Source organism: Dendropsophus ebraccatus, chromosome 3 (assembly GCF_027789765.1).
Source record: "Dendropsophus ebraccatus isolate aDenEbr1 chromosome 3, aDenEbr1.pat, whole genome shotgun sequence".
NCBI classification, from domain to species: Eukaryota; Metazoa; Chordata; class Amphibia; order Anura; family Hylidae; genus Dendropsophus; species Dendropsophus ebraccatus.
In genome coordinates, this window is record NC_091456.1 from 165,008,302 (window position 1) to 165,029,093 (window position 20,792).

A 20,792-nucleotide genomic window follows, 5' to 3' on the forward strand; every position below is an offset into this window, starting at 1 on the left:
CCTGACATACAGTACCACAGCGCTCCTGACATACAGTACCACAGCGCTCCTGACATACAGTACCACAGCGCTCCTGACATACAGTACCACAGACTCTTTTTCTATTTACCTACTTTAGGGGAGCAGCACAGGGAACCATGGACTAAACAGGTGACTGCACAATGGACCCTAGACTAAACAGGGGGCCATTTACTAAAGAGGGACTACACAGAGGACCATCTACTAAAGGGGGGGGACTACACAAGGGGGCCATCTACTATAGGGAACCTACTCTGAGCTAACTACTATAGAGTCTGCACCGAAGGCTATATACCATAGGAGCCCACACAGGGGGGCAGCTACTAAAGGGGGACTACACAAGGGGTCTATCTACGATAGGGGGACCTACTTGGGGCCATCTATTATAGGGGCTGCACCAAAGGCCACATACCATAGGGGGCTTACACAGAGGGCCATCTACTAAAGGGGGCCATCTACTATAGGGGGGACTACACAAGGGGGCCATCCACTATAGGGGGTCCTACTCTGGGCCATTATAGGGGCTGTACCAAAGGCCACATACCATAGGAGAGGAGGCCTACACAGGGGGCCATAATATATGTGGTATGCACAGAGGATGCCATCTTCTATAGGGGGATCTACACAGGGGGCCATCTACTATATCGGGATGCACAGAGGACACCATCTACTATATAGAGAATGCACAGACGGCACAGGGTCCCACATCAGTGTGCTTCTGCATTTGGGGAGGGGGGTTGCATGCTTCACCTCTTAAAGTGTTTGTCTCTTCCATTGTACCATTCCATTCCTGAATTGCTGCAGTGTGGCAGGGTACTTTATTCTGCCTCCACTGGTTTGTCTTCTCATAATGCCTCCTTACCTTCTACAAGCAAGACACATGCACCCAACCATACAGATTATGTAAAAGGAAATGTGATTCATCAGACCAGCCCATCTTTTTCCATTGCTCCATGGTTCTGATGCTCATGTGCCCACTGTAGACATTCTAATCTGTCTGTTATTACTCAGCCCCATGCATTCTTTCCTAGCTTTAACCTTTTCAGCAATGTATGCTACATTATCTCTTCTGTGGGATTGGACTAGATAGGCTAGCCTTTACTCCCAATAAGCATCAATGAACCTTGGGCACCAGTTGTCCTTCTTTATAGGGGTACTTCAGAAAAAAAATCAACTGGTACCAGATTTGGAAATGTAAAAATCTCAAGTCTTCCAGTACTTATCAGCTGCTGAATGTCCTGCATGAAGAGATGTACTGTATTTTTTCTAGTACACAGTGATCTCTGCTGCCACGTCTGTCCATGTCAGTAGTAGCAAATCCCCCCTAGAAAACCTCTCTTGCTCTGGACAGTTCCTGTCATGGACAGAGGTGGCAGCAGGGAGCACCGTTTTAGGCTGATAAGTACATGAAGGCTTGAGGTTTTTAAATATAAATTAACAAATATGTACAACTTTGTGACATCAGTTGACTTGAAAACAATTCTTTTCTCCAGAGTACCCCTTTAAACCACTTTTGGCAAGCACTGACCACAGCTTTCCAGGAACACTCCATATCCCACAAGTCCTGCTGCTTTGAAAATTCTCATTTGTACCCAATGGGAGAGATTTATCAATCATGGTGTAAAGGGAAATTGCCCCAGTTGCCCCTAGCAACCAATCAGATTTCACCTTTCATTTTCCAAAGAGTCTATGAGGAATGAAAGGTGGAATCTAATTGGTTGCTAGGGGCAACTGAGCCAGTTTCCCTTCACATCATGTTTGATAAATCTCCCCCATACTGTTTATTTGTTGCCTAATATATACTGTACTTCTTTCTATTCCCATGCCTGCACTACGCACATATAAACACTAGATGGTGCTAAGTGAACGTTAAATCGTGTAAAGATTTTTTTCTTTTCATGTGACCATATGAACAATCTAAATGTTGTATATTTTATGGCAAAAAGGGAAGCAGTGAAGCCTGAAAATAAGAAAGTATACAGGAAAGGTTATACTTCCATCTTCTGTCAGAACCTGATCCTATTTTTAGCATAACATATAAATCATTCACATTCAAACTATACAAAATGTATTCCATTGTATATAGTAATCTTTGTTGTAGTGATGTAACTGCGGTCCGAATCTGGGTGATAAATGATTTCGGGTGTCTTAAAGGAACTGTCCATTCTTTCAATTGGAATCATTTATTTTTTTAAACTACTTATGTGTAGATATTGCTGTTACACGGCGCCCCCTGGTGTTGTTCCTATTCCTTCTCAGTACCTGCTCCTCAGGACTCCAGTGCTCTGTGGCTTTGTTCGAGGACCCCGGACCCCTATGGGGGTCCTCGAATTAATTTCTGCTGTTACACCTCAGCCTATAAGAATCAGCGCAGTGCCAGCAGACTCCTGGGGATACACAAAGGGAATCGGAATATAACAGAATGTATGAAAGATGACCCAGGATCCCCATAATTATCATACAATGGTCACAATCAGCGAAAACTATTGGATTACTGCTAAACAAAAGTGTAAAACTTAAAAAAGAACATCCTAATTAGAGATGAGCGAACCTGGAGCGTGCTGGAGTCCATCCGAATCCCGAACTTTCAGCATTTGATTAGCGGTGGCTGCTGAAGTTGGATAAAGCCCTAAGGCTATGTAGAAATCATGGATATAGTCATTGGCTGTATACATGTTTTCCAGACAACTTTAGAGCTTTATCCAAGTTCAGCAGCCCCAGCTAATCAAATACCGAACGTTCGGGTTCCGATGGACTCCAGCACGCTCCAGGTTCGCTCATCTCTAATCCTAATACATCTCAGCTGCTGCAGAACATCATAATACACCTCAGCTGCTGCAGAACATTATAATACACACCTCAGCTGCTGCAGAACATCATAATACACCTCAGCTGCTGCAGAACCTCATAATACACCTCAGCTACTGCAGAACATTATAATACACACCTCAGCTGCTGCAGAACCTCATACTAAACCTCAGCTGCTGCAGAACATCCTAATACAACTCAGCTGCTGCAGAACCTCACAATACACCTCAGCTGCTGCAGAAAATTATAATACACACCTCAGCTGCTGCAGAACCTCATAATACACCTCAGCTGCTGCTGCAGAACATCATAATACACACCTCAGCTGCTGCAGAACATCATAATACACCTCGGCTGCTGCAGAACATCATAATACATCTCATCTGCTGCAGAACATCATAATACACCTCAGCTTCTGCAAAACCTCATAATACACCTCAGCTGCTGCAGAACCTTATAATAGACCCCAGCTGCTGCAGAACCTCATAATACACCTCAGCTGCTGCAGAACATTATAATAGACCCAAGCTGCTGCAGAACCTCATAATACACCTCAGCTGCTGTAGAAACTCACAAAACACCTCAGCTGCTGCAGAACATAATAATACAGCTCATCTGCTGCAGAACATTATAATACACCTCAGCTGCTGCAGAACATCATCATACACCTCAGCTGCTGCAGAACCTTATCATACACCACAGCTGCTGCAGAACATCATAATAGACCCTAGCTGCTGCAGAACCTGACAAAACACCTCAGCTGCTGCAGAACATCCTAATACACCTCAGCTGCTACAGAACCTCAACATACACCTCAGCTGCTGCAGAACATTATAATACACACCTCAGCTGCTGCAGAACCTCATAATACACCTCAGCTGCTGCAGAACATCATAATACACCTCAGCTACTGCAGAACATCATAATACACACCTCAGCTGCTGCAGAACATCCTAATACACTTCAGCTGCTGCAGAACATCCTAATACACTTCAGCTGCTGCAGAACATCATAATACACCTCAGCTGCTGCAGATCATCATAATATACACCTCAGTTGCTGCAGAACATCCTAATACACTTCAGCTCCTGCAGAATATCATAATATACACCTCAGTTGCTGCAGAACATCATAATACATCTCAGCTGCTGCAGAACATCATAATACATCTCATCTGCTGCAGAACCTCATAATACACCTCAGCTGCTGCAGAACATGATAATACACCTCAGATACTGCAGAACCTCATAATACACCTCAGCTGCTGCAGAACATCACAATACACCTCAGCTGCTGCAGAACATCATAATATACCTCAGCTGCTGCAGAACATTAAAATACACTTCAGCTGCTGCAGAAAATCCTAATACACCCCATCTTCTGCAGAACATTATAAAACACACATCAGCTGCTGCACAACCTCATAATACACCTCAGCTGCTGCAGAATCTCAAAATACACCTCAGCTGCTGCAGAACCTCATAATACACCTCAGCTGCTGCAGAACCTCATAATACACCTCAGCTGCTGCAGAGCCTCATAATACAACTCAGCTGCTGCAGAACATCATAATTCACACCTCAGCTGCTGCAGAACCTTATAATAGACCACAGCTGCTGCAGAACATCATAATACACCTCAGCTGCTGCAGAACATTATAATAGACCCAAGCTGCTGCAGAACCTCATAATACAACTCAGCTGCTGCAGAACCTTATAATAGACCCAAGCTGCTGCAGAACCTCATAATACACCTCAGCTGCTGCAGAACCTCATAATACACCTCAGCTGCTGCAGAACCTCATAATTCACATCAGCTGCTGTAGAAACTCACAAAACACCTCAGCTGCTGCAGAACATAATAATACACCTCATCTGCTGCAGAACATTATAATACACCTCAGCTGCTGCAGAACATTATAATACACCCCAGCTGCTGCAGAACATTATAATACACCTCAGCTGCTGCAGAACATTATAATACACCACAGCTGCTGCAGAACATTATAATACACCTTAGCTGCTGCAGAACATTATAATACACCTTAGCTGCTGCAGAACATTATAATACACCTCAGCTGCTGCAGAACATTATAATACACCACAGCTGCTGCAGAACATTATAATATAACTCAGCTGCTGCAGAACATTAAAATACACTTCAGCTGCTGCAGAACATTATAATACACCTTAGCTGCTGCAGAACATTATAATACACCCCAGCTGCTGCAGAACATTATAATACACCTCAGCTGCTGCAGAACATTATAATACACCCCAGCTGCTGCAGAACATTATAATACACCTCAGCTGCTGCAGAACATTATAATACACCACAGCTGCTGCAGAACATTATAATACACCTTAGCTGCTGCAGAACATTATAATACACCTTAGCTGCTGCAGAACATTATAATACACCTCAGCTGCTGCAGAACATTATAATACACCACAGCTGCTGCAGAGCATTATAATACACCTCATGATGTTGTTCAATCACAGACAGCGTACTCTGGGATTTCTGCACTGGGTTTGCAGTCTAGCCACAGTTTTCCAGATTTGCCCCATTCAGCAGAACTAATCTGCATCCGCTTATATTTCTGCAATGTGGAGTCCTACAGATGTGTTATCCTTCATATGATGATGGGTTTTGTCGATATCCACAATATTTGTTCTTCATCTTTGCAGTTTCCTTTATTGGGAAACATCTCATTACAAATTCCCTGTAGTGATTTCAGAGTCCCCGGTGTGGCCCTATGAGCAGGGGTGATTCTAGCCTCTCTGCTGCCCGAGGCGAACTATAGAATGACGCCCCCCCCCCCCCCCCCCCCGTCAATCCGCCCACATTATAATCCACTACTGCCCCCCCCCCCCCCCACTGCTGTCCCCAATAAACATAATGTTTGGTCCCTTGCTGCACAGAGGATGTCAGGAGAGGAGGGGGCTTATCTTATAGGAGAGGTCCCAGCAGCACAGAGGATGTCACGAGAGGAGGGGGCTAATCCTATAGGAGAGGTCCCAGCAGCACAGAGGATGTCAGGAGATGAGGGTGCTAATCCTATAGGAGAGGTCCCAGCAGCACAGAGGATGTCAGGAGAGGAGGGTGCTAATCCTATAGGAGAAGTCCCAGCAGCACAGAGGATGTCAGGAGAGGAGGGTGCTGATCTTTTAGGAGATGGTCCCCCTCTTCCCCCCTTATAGATGGTCCCTCTCTTCCCCCCTTATAGATGGTCCCCCTCTTCCCCCCCTTATAGATGGTCCCCCTCTTCCTCCCCTTATAGATGGTCCCCTCTCCCTTATAGATGGTCCCCCTCTCCCCCCCTTATAGATGGTCCCCCTCTCCCCCCTCCCTTATAGATGGTCCCCCTCTCCCCCCTCCCTTATAGATGGTCCCCCTCTTTCCCCTCCCTTATAGATGGTCCCCCTCTTTCCCCTTATAGATGGTCCCCCTCTTCCCCCCCCCCCTTATAGTTGGTCCCCCTCTTCCCTCTCTCCCCCACTTATAGATGGTCCCCCTCTCCCCCCCCTTATAGATGGTCCCCCTCTTTCCCCCCCCCTTATAGATGGTCCCCCTCTTCCCTCTCTCCCCCTCCCTTATAGATGGTCCCCTTTCCCTTATAGATGGTCCCCCTCCCCCCCTTATACATGGTCCCCCTCTCCCCCTTATACATGGTCCCCCTCTCCCCCCTCCCTTATAGATGCCCCCTTATAGATGGTCCCCCTCTTTCCCCCTCCCTTATAGATGGTCCCCCTCTCCCCCTTATACATGGTCCCCCTCTTCCCCCCCCCTTATAGACGGTCCCCCTCCCGCCCCTCCCTTATAGATGGTCCCCCCCCTTATAGATGGTCCCCCTCTTTCCCCCCTCCCTTATAGATGGCCCCCCCTTATAGATGGTCCCCCTCTTTCCCCCCTCCCTTATAGATGGCCCCCCCCTATAGATGGTCCCCCTCTTCCCTCTCCCCCTCCCTTATAGATGGTCCCCCCCCTTATAGATCGTCCCCCTCTTTCCCCCCTCCCTTATAGATCGTCCCCCTCTTTCCCCCCTCCCTTATAGATGGCCCCCTTCCCCCCCCCTACCTTATAGATGGTCCCCCTCTCCCCCCCCCCCCCTGCACAGCAGATAAAACAAAAACAAAAAACAGCACACAACTCACCTGCCCTCCGTTCCCCCGTCGAGCCTCTCTGGTCTAGTCCCGGCTGATGTGCGGCTGCCCGGGGTGTCCCGTCCTGTCCCCGGCAGAGCGCGCATCACAGAGCTCCCCGTGCGCCTGTGCCTGTGACTTCCGGCGCACAGGGAGCTCTCTGATGCGCGCGCTGCCGGGGACAGGACGGGACACCCCGGGCAGCCGCACATCAGCCGGGGGACTAAGGCTGCATTCCCACGTTCCGTGATCCTGACGGATCACGGACGTGGAATGCATGTACTGGAGCCCCCCCGCCCCCGGGAAGTATCTGTAATGAGATGCTGTGAGCGGGGGGGACTGTATTCATAAGCGTCGCGCTGTAGTATCAGCACCGCGCGGCTGATTTAGTACAGCGCGGCGCTTATGAATACAGTCCCCCCCGCTCACAGCATCTCATTACAGATACTGCCCGGGGGCGGGGGGGCTCCAGTACATGGTACAGTCAGGGCCGTTTTAATACACTGGTGGGCCCAGTGCACAGCCCTCAAGAGTGGGCCCCCCCTTACCTTTCTGCACATTGTATAATGTACTGAATTTGCCCCCACACTGTATCAAGAGCCCCAATACATACAGTAGTTACCTTATAACACTATTTCCACCATTCAGTGATTACATATTACATAAAAACTGCACTAAACAAAACAGAAAGATATCACCATTGATACCATTACATAATACCGCCACATCATGACCCCTATCAGTACAAGCCTATAACAGAGTGAAGTTACATCCAGTGACTCATCGGAGGCGTCTTCTCCGATCAGAGTCTGTCACCTTTTCTTTTTCTCTCCATCCAGCGTGGGCCACCTTGAAGTCTTCTCCTGGCTGTGAATCTTCTCTCCAGAATCTGCCAGACAAATATTTTAGGCTCCAACACATACAGTAGTTAGGTCCCTTGTACCCCTATACAGTAGTTACACCCCTCTGTACCCCTACATAGTTACACCCCTCTGTGCCTCCATAGTTTTAAGGTGTCCCTGTAGTATATAGACCCTCATGTGCTCCTCCAGTTATATACAGCCCTCCTGTGCGCTCCCCCATTAGTATATAGCCCCCCTGTGCACTCTCCCCAGTAGTATATAGCCCCCTGTGCTCACCCACAATAGTATATAGCCCCCCTGTGCTCTCCCCCAATAGTATATAGCCCCCCTATGCTCTCCCACAATAGTATATAGCCCCCCTGTGCTCTCCCACAATAGTATATAGCCCCCCTGTGCTCTCCCACAATAGTATATAGCCCCCTGTGCTCTCCCCCAATAGTATATAGCCCCCCTGTGCTCTCCCACAATAGTATATAGCCCCCCTGTGCTCTCCCCCAATAGTATATAGCCCCCCTGTGCTCCCCCTCAATAGTATATAGCCCCCCTGTGCTCTCCATAATATATAGCCCCCTGTGCTCTCCCCCATAGTATATAGACCCCTGTGCTCCCCAATAGTATATAGCTCCCCTGTGCTCCCCAATAGTATATAGCCCCTGTGCTCCCCAATAGTATATAGCTAACCTGTGCTCCCCAATAGTATATAACCCCCTGTGCTCCCCCATAGTATATAGCCCCCTGTGCTCCCCCATAGTATATAGCCCCCTGTGCTCCCCAGTAGTATATAGCCCCCTGTGCTCCCCATAGTATATAGCTCCCCTGTGCTCCCCCATAGTATATAGCTCCCCTGTGCTCCCCCAAAGTATATAGCTCCCCTGTGCTCCCCCATAGTATATAGCTCCCCTGTGCTCCCCAATAGTATATAGCCCCCTGTGCTTCCCAATAGTATATAGCTCCCCTGTGCTCCCCAATAGTATATAGCTCCCCTGTGCTCCCCCATAGTGTATAGCCCCCTGTGCTCCCCCATAGTATATAGCTCCCCTGTGCTCCCCCATAGTATATAGCCCCCTGTGCTCCCCCATAGTATATAGCCCCCTGTGCTCCCCAATAGTATATAGCCCCCCGTTCTCCCCCATAGTGTATAGCCCCCTGTGCTCCCCCATAGTATATAGCTCCCCTGTGCTCCCCCATAGTATATAGCCCCCTGTGCTCCCCCATAGTATATAGCCCCCTGTGCTCCCCCATAGTATATAGCCCCCTGTGCTCCCCAAAGTATATAGCTCCCCTGTGCTCCCTCATAGTATATAGCTCCCCTGTGCTCCCCAATAGTATATAGCCCCCTGTGCTTCCCAATAGTATATAGCTCCCCTGTGCTCCCCAATAGTATATAGCTCCCCTGTGCTCCCCCATAGTGTATAGCCCCCTGTGCTCCCCCATAGTGTATAGCTCCCCTGTGCTCCCCCATAGTGTATAGCTCCCCTGTGCTCCCCAATAGTATATAGCTCCCCTGTGCTCCCCCATAGTATATAGCCCCCTGTGCTCCCCCATAGTATATAGCCCCCTGTGCTCCCCAATAGTATATAGCCCCCGTTCTCCCCCATAGTATATAGCCCCCTGTGCTCCCCAATAGTATATAGCCCCCGTTCTCCCCCATAGTATATAGCCCCCCTGTGCTCCCCAATAGTATATAGCCCCCGTTCTCCCCCATAGTATATAGCCCCCCCTGTGCTCCCCAATAGTATATAGTCCCCGTTCTCCCCCATAGTATATAGCCCCCTGTTCTCCCCCATAGTATATAGCCCCCTGTGCTCCCCATAGTATATAGCTCCCCTGTGCTCCCCCATAGTATATAGCTCCCCTGTGCTCCCCCATAGTATATAGCTCCCCTGTGCTCCCCAATAGTATATAGCCCCCTGTGCTTCCCAATAGTATATAGCTCCCCTGTGCTCCCCCATAGTATATAGCCCCCTGTGCTCCCCCATAGTATATAGCCCCCTGTGCTCCCCCATAGTATATAGCCCCCTGTGCTCCCCAATAGTATATAGCCCCCCGTTCTCCCCCATAGTGTATAGCCCCCTGTGCTCCCCCATAGTATATAGCTCCCCTGTGCTCCCCCATAGTATATAGCCCCCTGTGCTCCCCCATAGTATATAGCCCCCTGTGCTCCCCCATAGTATATAGCCCCCTGTGCTCCCCAAAGTATATAGCTCCCCTGTGCTCCCCCATAGTATATAGCTCCCCTGTGCTCCCCAATAGTATATAGCCCCCTGTGCTTCCCAATAGTATATAGCTCCCCTGTGCTCCCCAATAGTATATAGCTCCCCTGTGCTCCCCCATAGTGTATAGCCCCCTGTGCTCCCCCATAGTGTATAGCTCCCCTGTGCTCCCCAATAGTATATAGCTCCCCTGTGCTCCCCCATAGTATATAGCCCCCTGTGCTCCCCCATAGTATATAGCCCCCTGTGCTCCCCAATAGTATATAGCCCCCCGTTCTCCCCCATAGTGTATAGCCCCCTGTGCTCCCCCATAGTATATAGCTCCCCTGTGCTCCCCCATAGTATATAGCCCCCTGTGCTCCCCATAGTATATAGCCCCCTGTGCTCCCCCATAGTATATAGCCCCCTGTGCTCCCCAAAGTATATAGCTCCCCTGTGCTCCCCCATAGTATATAGCTCCCCTGTGCTCCCCAATAGTATATAGCCCCCTGTGCTTCCCAATAGTATATAGCTCCCCTGTGCTCCCCAATAGTATATAGCTCCCCTGTGCTCCCCCATAGTGTATAGCCCCCTGTGCTCCCCCATAGTGTATAGCTCCCCTGTGCTCCCCAATAGTATATAGCTCCCCTGTGCTCCCCCATAGTATATAGCCCCCTGTGCTCCCCCATAGTATATAGCCCCCTGTGCTCCCCAATAGTATATAGCCCCCGTTCTCCCCCATAGTATATAGCCCCCTGTGCTCCCCAATAGTATATAGCCCCCGTTCTCCCCCATAGTATATAGCCCCCCTGTGCTCCCCCATAGTATATAGCCCCCTGTGCTCCCCCATAGTATATAGCCCCCTGTGCTCCCCCATAGTATATAGCCCCCCTGTGCTCCCCAATAGTATATAGCCCCCGTTCTCCCCCATAGTATATAGCCCCCCTGTGCTCCCCAATAGTATATAGCCCCCGTTCTCCCCCATAGTATATAGCCCCCTGTTCTCCCCCATAGTATATAGCCCCCTGTGCTCCCCAATAGTATATAGCTCCCCCTCCCATATAACATTGAAAAAAACAAACACTTTTACTCACCTGGGTCCACGCGTTCCTCTTCTCTTCCCTCCTGTGGCCGCACTTCCTGCGGTCACAAGAGGCTGCGCTCCCCTTACCCTCGCGCCGACGCTCCAGTGACGTCGGGCGCTAGAGGGAGAGCGCGGCCTCTTGTGACCGCAGGAAGTGCGTCCACAAGAGTGACTGACTGACAGGGAGGGAGCCAATGGCTCTCTCTCTGTCAGTGTCGCTGCTGCTGCAGCGCTGAAGCGCCGCAGCAGCAGCGGACGGGGGCAGCGGCGGACGGGGGGGCCCTGCAGGGGGCGCCATGGAGGGGTAAGTAGATTACCCATCCATGGCGCTCCCCCCTGACAGGCTGGTGGCCGGAGCCCTGTGCGACCGCACTGGTCGCACATAGCAACGGCCGGCCTGCTCGGGGGGGGCCCCTTTAACCAGTGGGCCCGGTGCACGTGCACCATGTGCCCTCTGGTTAAAGCGGCCCTGGGTACAGTCAGTGGCGGATTATAATGTGGGCGGCCGCCCGAACCGCTCATATTATAATCTGCCACTGAATGCCGCCCCCATGAAGATAGCTGGTGGCGCCGCCTGAGGCAGACGATTCAGGTCGCCTCATCATTGCGGCGCCCCTGCCTATGAGATGTTTGTATCACTCTATTAGGCTCTGTTCACATTGCATTTCCCTCTCTCATAAGGAACGTCTCCTGTACATAAGCTGAATATATCTGTAGGGCCCCATTTAGGAGTCCTAACAAGGCAGCCATAATGTACTTCTATTAAACAATTTTAAGTCTTCCAGTACTTATCAGCTGCTGTATGCCATCCAGGAAGTGGTATTTTTTCTAGTCTGGACAGCAGGAAAGCAGGGTCGGAGCGGGGCCGCAGGCCTACATGCAGGCCCGCATGACTGGGGTTTGTAGCCCCCCTACAAACCCCAGTCATGCGGGCCTGCATGTAGGCCTGCGGCCTGTGCGTGGTCTGCGGAGGGGAGGAGCTTAGGTTATATAGGGGAGAGGTGGCGAGCGGGAAGTCAGTCAGGCGGGAGACCGTGAAGTAGTTGGTCCTCCTGCACCGCCTCTCCTCTCACCATGTCTGGCCTACCTGCTCTGCTGGAGCAGCTGCGTGCGGCTGCAGGCTCGTCTAATGCGGCATGGCTGGAGGGGAGACTCAGGGAGCTGTTAGCAGATACTCCTCCTTCCTCCAATCCCCAGGAATCCAAGCGACCTGCTCTGAATAGAGAATAGAGAGTTCGGTTGTGGGCGGGCAGAGTGTAGTCCCCTCTAGGGGGGTGGGAGTGGCGGTTTCGGTGCAGACAGAGAAGGAGAAGGAGGGTGATCAGATTCGGTTGGATGATAGGGCTAAGGGGGAGGTGTATGTATGTTTTGAGGGCCCCCTTGGTTCCCATTTAAAAAAGGAGGTTAGGGAGAGGATATGGAAGGATGAGTATATAGAAATATTCTCACTCCTTCCATTGGAGAAATTTAACCTTGATAAAGGTAGGAAGGAGGATAGTAAGAAAGAGGATGAAGAGAAGAGGCGGTGGCGCTTGATCCCCCAGTCTTTCAATAACTGGTTGCAGGCGTTCGCCATCTTGGCGAGTGTTATAGGGGAAAAGGCGCCTGAACACTGTTTGCCCCTTTTTTGCTATATGGATGCCATCAGTGAGGCTCATCGGGTTTACGGAGGCCAGGCTTGGCTCCGTTACGATGAGCAGTTCCGGCAGCGGAAGGCCATTAGGCCTTCCATTCGCTGGGATCATAAAGATATAGGCCTGTGGTTGAGAGTTATGGCTCCCACACGGTATGGGCACCCCTTTCAAGGAGGGGCCGGTTCGGCCGGCCACTGAGCTTCCGGCGGAACCCCCTCCGCCGGCGGTCAGCAGACGGGTCAAAGGCTGATGTTTGCTGGCAGTTCAATGAGGGGCAGTGTAGATGGGGGAATGACTGCAAGTTTAAGCATGCCTGCTCCGTTTGTAATGGCACCACACACGGGGCAGCTAAGTGTTTTAGAAGGGGAAAGGGCCGTGGATCAGGGCAGGGCAATAGCCAAGGGTGAACCCCGGTGAAGCTGGCCGCGATGCTCCTGTATCTAAATAGGTTTCCTGATAGGCGGAGAGCGGAATTATTGGTTGAAGGGTTTCGGGGTGGGTTCGTTATCCCCCCTCCACCTCACCCTATCCCCTTATCGTTGAGGAACTTAAAGTCGGCCTATCAGTACCCTCAGGTAATTTGAGAAAAATTAGCTAAGGAGGTGGCGTTAGGTAGAATGGCAGGCCCCTTTGACTCTCCCCCCATACCGGATTTGGTGGTCTCTCCTTTGGGAGTGGTCCCCAAACGGGAGCCAAATAAATTTCGGCTCATCCATCATTTATCCCATCCCAGGGGTTCCTCAGTCAATGATGGCATAGACCCGGAGCTTTGCTCTGTGGTTTATACGTCATTTGACGCTGTGCTGCATTGGGTTAGATTGTATGGGGGGGGGGGGCCTTGATGGCCAACGCCGATGTGGAGGCCGCATTTCGGCTTTTGCCGGTCCATGCTGATAGCGTCCGGCTGCTGGGTTGCTTCTGGGATTATGTGGATCGTTGTCTGCCCATGGGATGCTCTATCTCATGCGCATACTTCGAGGCCTTTAGCACATTCATAGAGTGGGTGGTGCGGGATGTGACAGGTGTCCAGTCTCTCATCCACTATCTGGATGACTTCTTATGTATTGGTCCTGGGGGTTCACCCATGTGTCGGGCGCTACTTAGCTCTTTGGAAGGGGTAGCATGCTCTTTTGGTGTCCCTCTGGCACCAGAGAAGACGGAGGGGCCCGGTACGGAGCTTGTTTTTCTGGGGATTACCATTGACACTCTGGCTATGGAATGCCGGCTGCCGGAGGACAAACTTTTGTCCTTGAGGCATGAGGTGGGGCAGGTGAAGCGGTGCAGGAAGGTTCAGTTGAGGGTCCTTCAGGCATTGTTGGGTAGACTGAACTTTGCCTGTAGGATCATCCCTATGGGGCGGGTATTCTGTAGGAGGTTGGCGGCTGCGACCTCGGGGGTGCAGGGCCCTCACCATTATATCCGGTTGACCCGGGACCATAGGGAGGATTTGGAGGTGTGGGATAGTTTCCTTACTCAGTACAATGGTAGATCTCTGGTGATGGCTGAGGTCATGGATACTGCCGACTTTGAGCTGTACACAGATGCGGCGGGAAGCTGGGCTTTGGGGCGTTCTGTCAGGGGCAGTGGTGTGCAGAGAGGTGGCCGTTGGAGTGGGAGGGGGCGGGTTTGCTTCGGAATCTGGCCTTCCTAGAGTTGTTCCCAATAGTGGTGGCGGTTTTTCTGTGGGGGGACAGGTTCAGGGATCGTAAGGTCAGGTTTCATTGTGACAACATGGCGGTGGTGTTGGCCCTGAATCACCTGTCGGCCTCTTCTTTGCCGGTCGTGAGGCTGCTGCGTTGTCTGGTGTTGGAATGTTTGAAGTTGAATGCGTCGGTGGTGGCTGTCCATGTGCCGGGATGTCTTAACTCAATTGCGGATTCTCTCTCCTGCTTGCAGTTCGATCACTTCCGGGAGCTGGCACCCGATGCAGAGATCCACGGCTTGAAGTGTCCGGCGCACCTCTGGGAGCTGGGCTGCGAGTGGCGGGGCAGTTGATTCAGGCTTCCCTGGCTACTGGTACGTGGGCCTCCTACGAGTCTGCTTGGCAACTGTGGGAGGAATGGTGTGAGTGTGGTGGTGGTGCTGCATCGGGGGAGGGTAGTGTACTTCTTTTATTGTGTTGGTTGGGGGATATGTCTGTGAAGGGTTGGTTGGTAGCGAAGGTTAATCGGGTGTTGGCGGGGTTGGCTTTTGGGTTTAAGTTGCATCGGTTGCCCAATATTACCAAGGATTTTGTGGTGGCTCAGGCGGTGAGGGGGTTTAGAAGGGGGAGGTCCACCAGGGATACCCGTCGGCCGGTGGGATTTCAGCTGTTAGAACGGTTGGGGGAGGCGGTTGTTGGTATTTGTCGTTCTTCCTTTGAGGCGGCTTTGTTAAGGGTAGCATTTGTGCTTGCTTTCTTTGGCGTGTTGAAGATAGGGGAGCTTGTTGCTCCTAGTGGTTCTAAGTTAGGGGGGTTGTTGCTGGCGGATGTGCAGCTTTATCCGGTGCGGGTTGAGTTTTGGATAAGAAAGTCCAAGACGGATCAGGTGGGGGCCGGACGGTGGGTAGTGTTGGGACAGCTGTCTGGTTCTGGGGTTTGTCCGGTGCGGTGCTTGGAGGAGTACTTGCGGGTGCGCCCTTCGGGTGCCATCCCGCTGCTGTGCCATGTGGATGGGACATACTTGTCCCGATACCAGTTCACAGCTATTTTTCAGCGGTGCTTGTTGTTTTTGGGGTTGGACCCGTCTCGCTTCGCTCCACACTCATTCCGGATAGGGGCGGCGACTGAGGCCGCGAGCTGGGGCTTGGGGGCGGAGGTGGTGAAAAGGATAGGTCGTTGGGACTCTAACCGTTATAAGTGGTATATTCGCCCCCATTGTGTTTGAGTACGTAGGATTGTTAGAGGAGTTGGGGGGGGGGGGGTGTTCCGGTGATTGCAGGTTGGTAGAGATTTTAGTTATGTGCTTGCTGTTTTTGTGTTGAAGGTAGACCGCCGTACCTTGTATGAATATTTGGGCACTCTTACGTGGCTCGTGGAGCTCAACGGGCAGATGTGCACCCCGAGGGGAGGCAGCTTGGCTTTGGCGGTGGAGATGGCGGTGGTCAGATGGCTAGGTATTGGTGGTCTGGTTTGGAGTAGAGTGCTGCCTGAAGTTCGTCGTTTTGTGGGGTTGGACCGCCCCCCCGGAGGTATTGGTGTTGCATGTGGGGGGGAACGATTTGGGGGTTCGCCCCATGCGGGAATTGATCCGGGATATCCGGAATGACCTGTTCAGGCTGTGGACTGAGTACCCGGGGACGGTGGTGGTGTGGTCGGAAATTGTTCCTCGGGCGACTTGGCGCACAGCCCGATCGGTCGAGAAGCTGAATAAAGCAAGGATAAAGGTTAACAGGGCGATTTCCGGGTTTGTAACGCGGAATGGGGGTGTGGCTGTGCGGCATGTAGATCTGGAGGGCGGTCAGGGAGCTTTCTGGTTAAGAGACGGGGTACATCTCAATGCTGTTGGCATCGATCTGTGGGCCTTGGCTTTACAGGATGGAGTTGAGAGGTCTTTGCGGGTGGTGGGTTACTCGCAGGCTTGAGGTATTCAAGGCCTACTCGCAGGTGGCAGGGGGGAGCTCCTTGTAGTTGGAGGCAAAAAATTGATGGGGGGATGGGGGGATCATCGTGGGGTATGACCCTCCTCCTCAATGATGATTAAGAAATTTGGGGGGGTCTGGCGCTTTAAGGGCTCTCACTGAAGGTGTATCACCAGAGAGCAGAGGTTGGCTTGGGAGCCATACATGGTTAAATGGTGTCTCCGAGTCGGGCTGGGCGTCTGGAGGCAAATTAATGACAAGAATTAGTTCATGGCGTCAGATCTTTTTGGGAACTACAAGCATCTCCTCTACGGCTATTCATAGGAAGTTTTGTTAGGATGTTTTTTGGTGCAATAAAAATGTTTTGCTAAATGTTTTTGTATGTTTATATTTAATAAAATTTGGCTGCTGTGGCCATATTTAGCCAAAAGGACGCGACTCTGTGTCTTCTTGTTGGGGGGGGGGGGGGGGGGGGGGTTATGGCTGATAGGGTAGGCAGTGGGAAAGGGGGTAAGGGTTAAAGCGTTTGGTATTGTGGGGCGTGTTCTTGCGGACCATACTCTACAATACCAAAGTCAAGGTCTTCTATGGGGATTTGCTACTACTCTGGAATACTATGTTTCCTTTACATAATATAAAAAAAAAAAAACACCTTGAAATACCACTTTAAGGCAGCCCATATATGGCTTAGTTATGCAATTTAGTATGGCTATCCTGCTGTGAATTTCTGCTCCTTTGAACTGCAGTATACTTTGGGGGAGGGGCGACGACTTCATCCTTGAAAACCGTTTAAGGGTAGCTTCACACGTACCGTATCGCTGCGTTTTTAACGCTGTGTTTTTATCGCGTTTTTACTGCTGCGTTTTTGGTGCGATTTTTACATGCAAGTTTTGATTTTCACATGAAAATCATGTGAAAATCAAAACGCACATGTAAAAAACGTAGCAAAAACGCAACAAAAACGCAGCGATAAAAACGCATTAAAAATGCAGCGATACGGTATGTGTGAAGGCACCCTAAGGCGAATTGGGGTCAGGGTCACAGTCTGGCCAGGTCTGGGTTATTGCAGCTTCTCTAGGAGTTATTTTTAAGTCAATGTACTGAGTGTGACTGGAGACTTGTGCATTCATAACATTTGGATGGTTGTAAGGGCTATAAATAATCAATGATGACTCAATTATTCAGCAGTGACATTATAAATTTATATACAAGCGAACACAGACTCACTTCTCCCTCTGTTATTCCTAGAATTACAACTGGCATTGTACCATAGAGAGGATTTCCCACCATAGGAAGGAAGGACTTGCCATCACATTTTGATCAGTAGGGGGGGTCCGACTTCCAGGACCCCCATCTATTCCCTGAATAAGGGATTGGATGCTTTGGTGCTGTTTAGGTGCTGTGGTCACTTCGGGGGTGATGGAAAGGCCGAGGATTTCCCACTAAAAATGTATGTGACAGAAATGAACAGCGTTTGCAGTACAAGCAATGTGAAAAAAAATCTTATTCACATATTCTGGCATGGGATCTTGTTGGCACGTCTGCACATTTATTTAGGATTTTCGCAAACTGACTTTAATGGGGAAGTTAGCAGTCTTCTCTCCTTCTGATATGCTGCTCCTACCCTCCCATTGTTGACAGCTTCTTGTCCACGTTACCAACTACCACTCTGCTCTAAAAGCCGTGGTTTGGCTGATATATACTGTATATATATATATATATATATATATATATATATATATGGATTGAAAGCATTTTGCAAGAAGAGCTCACAGTTTTTCAAAACTGTAACTTGGTTGAAGAGCATTGCTTTGGTTTAGGAGCTCCCTGTACTGGGTGGGAGGGTGAGTGGAGGAGCGGCATGGTCTGCATAGCGGGATCTACAGCCTTGTACTCTGACCCAGGGAGTCTCCCTAACTTTCCAAATCATAGCAGATCCACTTCAGGCTGGGGCTTAACTATATTAGTTGAAATGGGAACCCCCCTTTAAAGAGTCCCTGCTATTACAAAAACTCCCTTTTATCACAGAGTTAAACCCCCTTATTCTTTCAGAGTGACCTATATACAGATTCAGTAGAGCCGGGGCTGCAGTACACCGCTGTTGCTTCCTGCACTGGATGATTTGCTAGCTAAAATATAGCTACTCCATGTAGCTAAAAAAAAAATAAAAAAAATCTCCCATCCTCCAATACTTATTAGCTGCTGTATGTCCTGCAGGAAGTGATGTATACTTTCCAGTCTGACACAGTGCTCTCTGCTGCCACCTTTGTCCATGTCAGGAACTTTCCAGAGCAGGAGCAAATGCCCATAGAAAACCTCTCCTGCTCTCCAGACTGGAAAGAATACACCACTTCCTGTAGGACATACAGCAGCTGATAAGCACTAGAAGACTTAAAATTTTTTTTTATAGAAGTAAAATCACAAATCACTTTCTGGCACCAGTTCATGTGAAAGAAAAACATTCTGTACAGCCCCTTTAACATGTTACATGGCCACAGTCATGTCATCATCACAGATGGACCTCAGTTTGTTGGATGTAAACATATACAATCCCTTATTAACCCTTAGACGACCCAGGGCGTATAGTTACGCCATGGAAGTCTGTCCCCAGACGACCTAGGGCGTAACTGTACGTCCTGGGTGGTTCTCCCGCTATGAAGCGTGCTCCGAAGCGGAGCGCGCTTCATAGCAGGTGGGGGCCGGCTGCAATCAGCAGCCGGGACCTCACCGGTAATGACACGCTGCAGCGATCGCGCTGCCGCGTGTCATTAACCCCTTAAACACCGCGACCGCGACATTTAAGTGACAGGGGGAGTCCCCCGCAGTGTGGTGTGGGTCCCAATCAGTAAAACGGACCGCTGGAGGTCTCTCACCTGCCTCCGTTGCGGTCCGATCGGCGATTTGCTGTACTGAGCCTGCACAGGCAGGCTCAATGAGCAGATCGCCGATAACACTGATCACTGATATGCCTATGGCATAGCAATGATCAGTGTATAAATCAAAGTAGTGTATGTAAAAGTCCCTCAAAGGGACCTCAAATGTGTAAAAAGAAAAAAGTCAAAAACACTAACACACTACCCCAAAACCCCTCCCCCAATAAAAGTTGAAATCACCCCCCCTTTCCCATTATATAAATAAAACATATAAAAATAAATAAACAAATAAACATATAATATACCGTAGTGTGCTTAATTGTCCAATCTATTAAAATATTACAAGCGTCATTGCGAACATCGAATGGCGTAGACAAAAATAGGGGAAAAAGTGCGCAGATTACCGATTTAATGTTACATTATATATAAAAAAATTTTATAAAAATAAAAAGTAATAAAAACGTCCGATCTTCACAAATATGGTATTAATAAAAACTAGAGATCATGGCGGAAAAAATGACACCCCATACAGCCCCGTAGGTGAAAAAATAAAACCGTTATAAGCGACACAATAGGCCCATTTTATTTATAATTAATTGCCAAAAAAAAGGATTTCATTTAAAAAATATATATAACATTAGAGAATCTGTGTAAACCTGCATATGGTTGTGTTCGGGCTGACCTATAGAGTAATGGTATCATGTCGATTTTACCATATAGTGCATTACGTAGACACAGGAACCCCCCAAACGTTAACATATTGCATTCTTTTTTACGATTTCACCAATTTATATCTTCATAAATAATATATTTGGGATTCTGTCATACATGTTATGGTGGAATGAAAGACACTATTACACAGTACAACTATTCCTGTAAAAAACAAGCACTTACATGGCCTTGTAGATAGAAAACTGAAAGTGCTAGAGCTCTTAGAAGGAGAGGAGGGAAAAACGAAAACACTAAGATCAAAATTTGCGCGGTCCACTGGGTCATTTTGGGCCTGGTCCTCAAAGGGTTAAGGGCCATATGTATATAAACACACAAGTAAACAAAGTGGAGGCACTATTGTACTGTATTACACACGGCACTCATACATGGTATTGTGATACATAATATGGTTACCTTTCATGACATATGTGTCAGCTAGGAAGGGTATAAGGGGGACACGGACACTGGCGATGGTCCCTTACCTGAGGCGTAAACATTAAGACTAGACAGACAGACACCCAGGGATAGTCGTATGGGTCGGGGTCAAATGGACAATGCGGTATAGGATCAGAATCCAAAAGAGTAGTCAAAAGTACAAGAACCCAGATCAGGATAAGCAGGTAAAAAGATACAGATATGGATACAGGGTATGCCTAGCTTGTGCAGTAAGGGTGGTATTACACGGAACGATTATTGTTCGAAAAATCATTAAATCGTTCGGATTTGAACAATAATCTTTTAGTGTAATAGCAGACACCGATTAAACGACCAATGAGAAATCGTTGGTCCTTTACTAGAATTTGGACCTGTTTTTATTGTTGATCGTTGGCAAATTGTTCGCATATAATAAGACGTCGTTCGGCCGTTCGTGGTAGTGGTGTAAATGCAGTGGCGACGACAGAACGA

The 20,792-nt window shown here is 49.4% G+C and overlaps 1 long non-coding RNA gene across 2 annotated transcripts in view; it reads right to left on the bottom strand.

Moving 5' to 3' along the window:
• The window catches only part of LOC138787433 (uncharacterized), a 38,035-nt gene that overhangs the window by 15,900 nt on the left and 1,343 nt on the right, over window positions 1-20,792 (bottom strand). For both annotated transcript variants that reach the window (XR_011362376.1, XR_011362377.1), the window contains exon 2: window positions 2,281-2,405. This is a non-coding gene — a long non-coding RNA (uncharacterized lncRNA). The remainder of the gene's footprint in view (window positions 1-2,280; window positions 2,406-20,792) is intronic.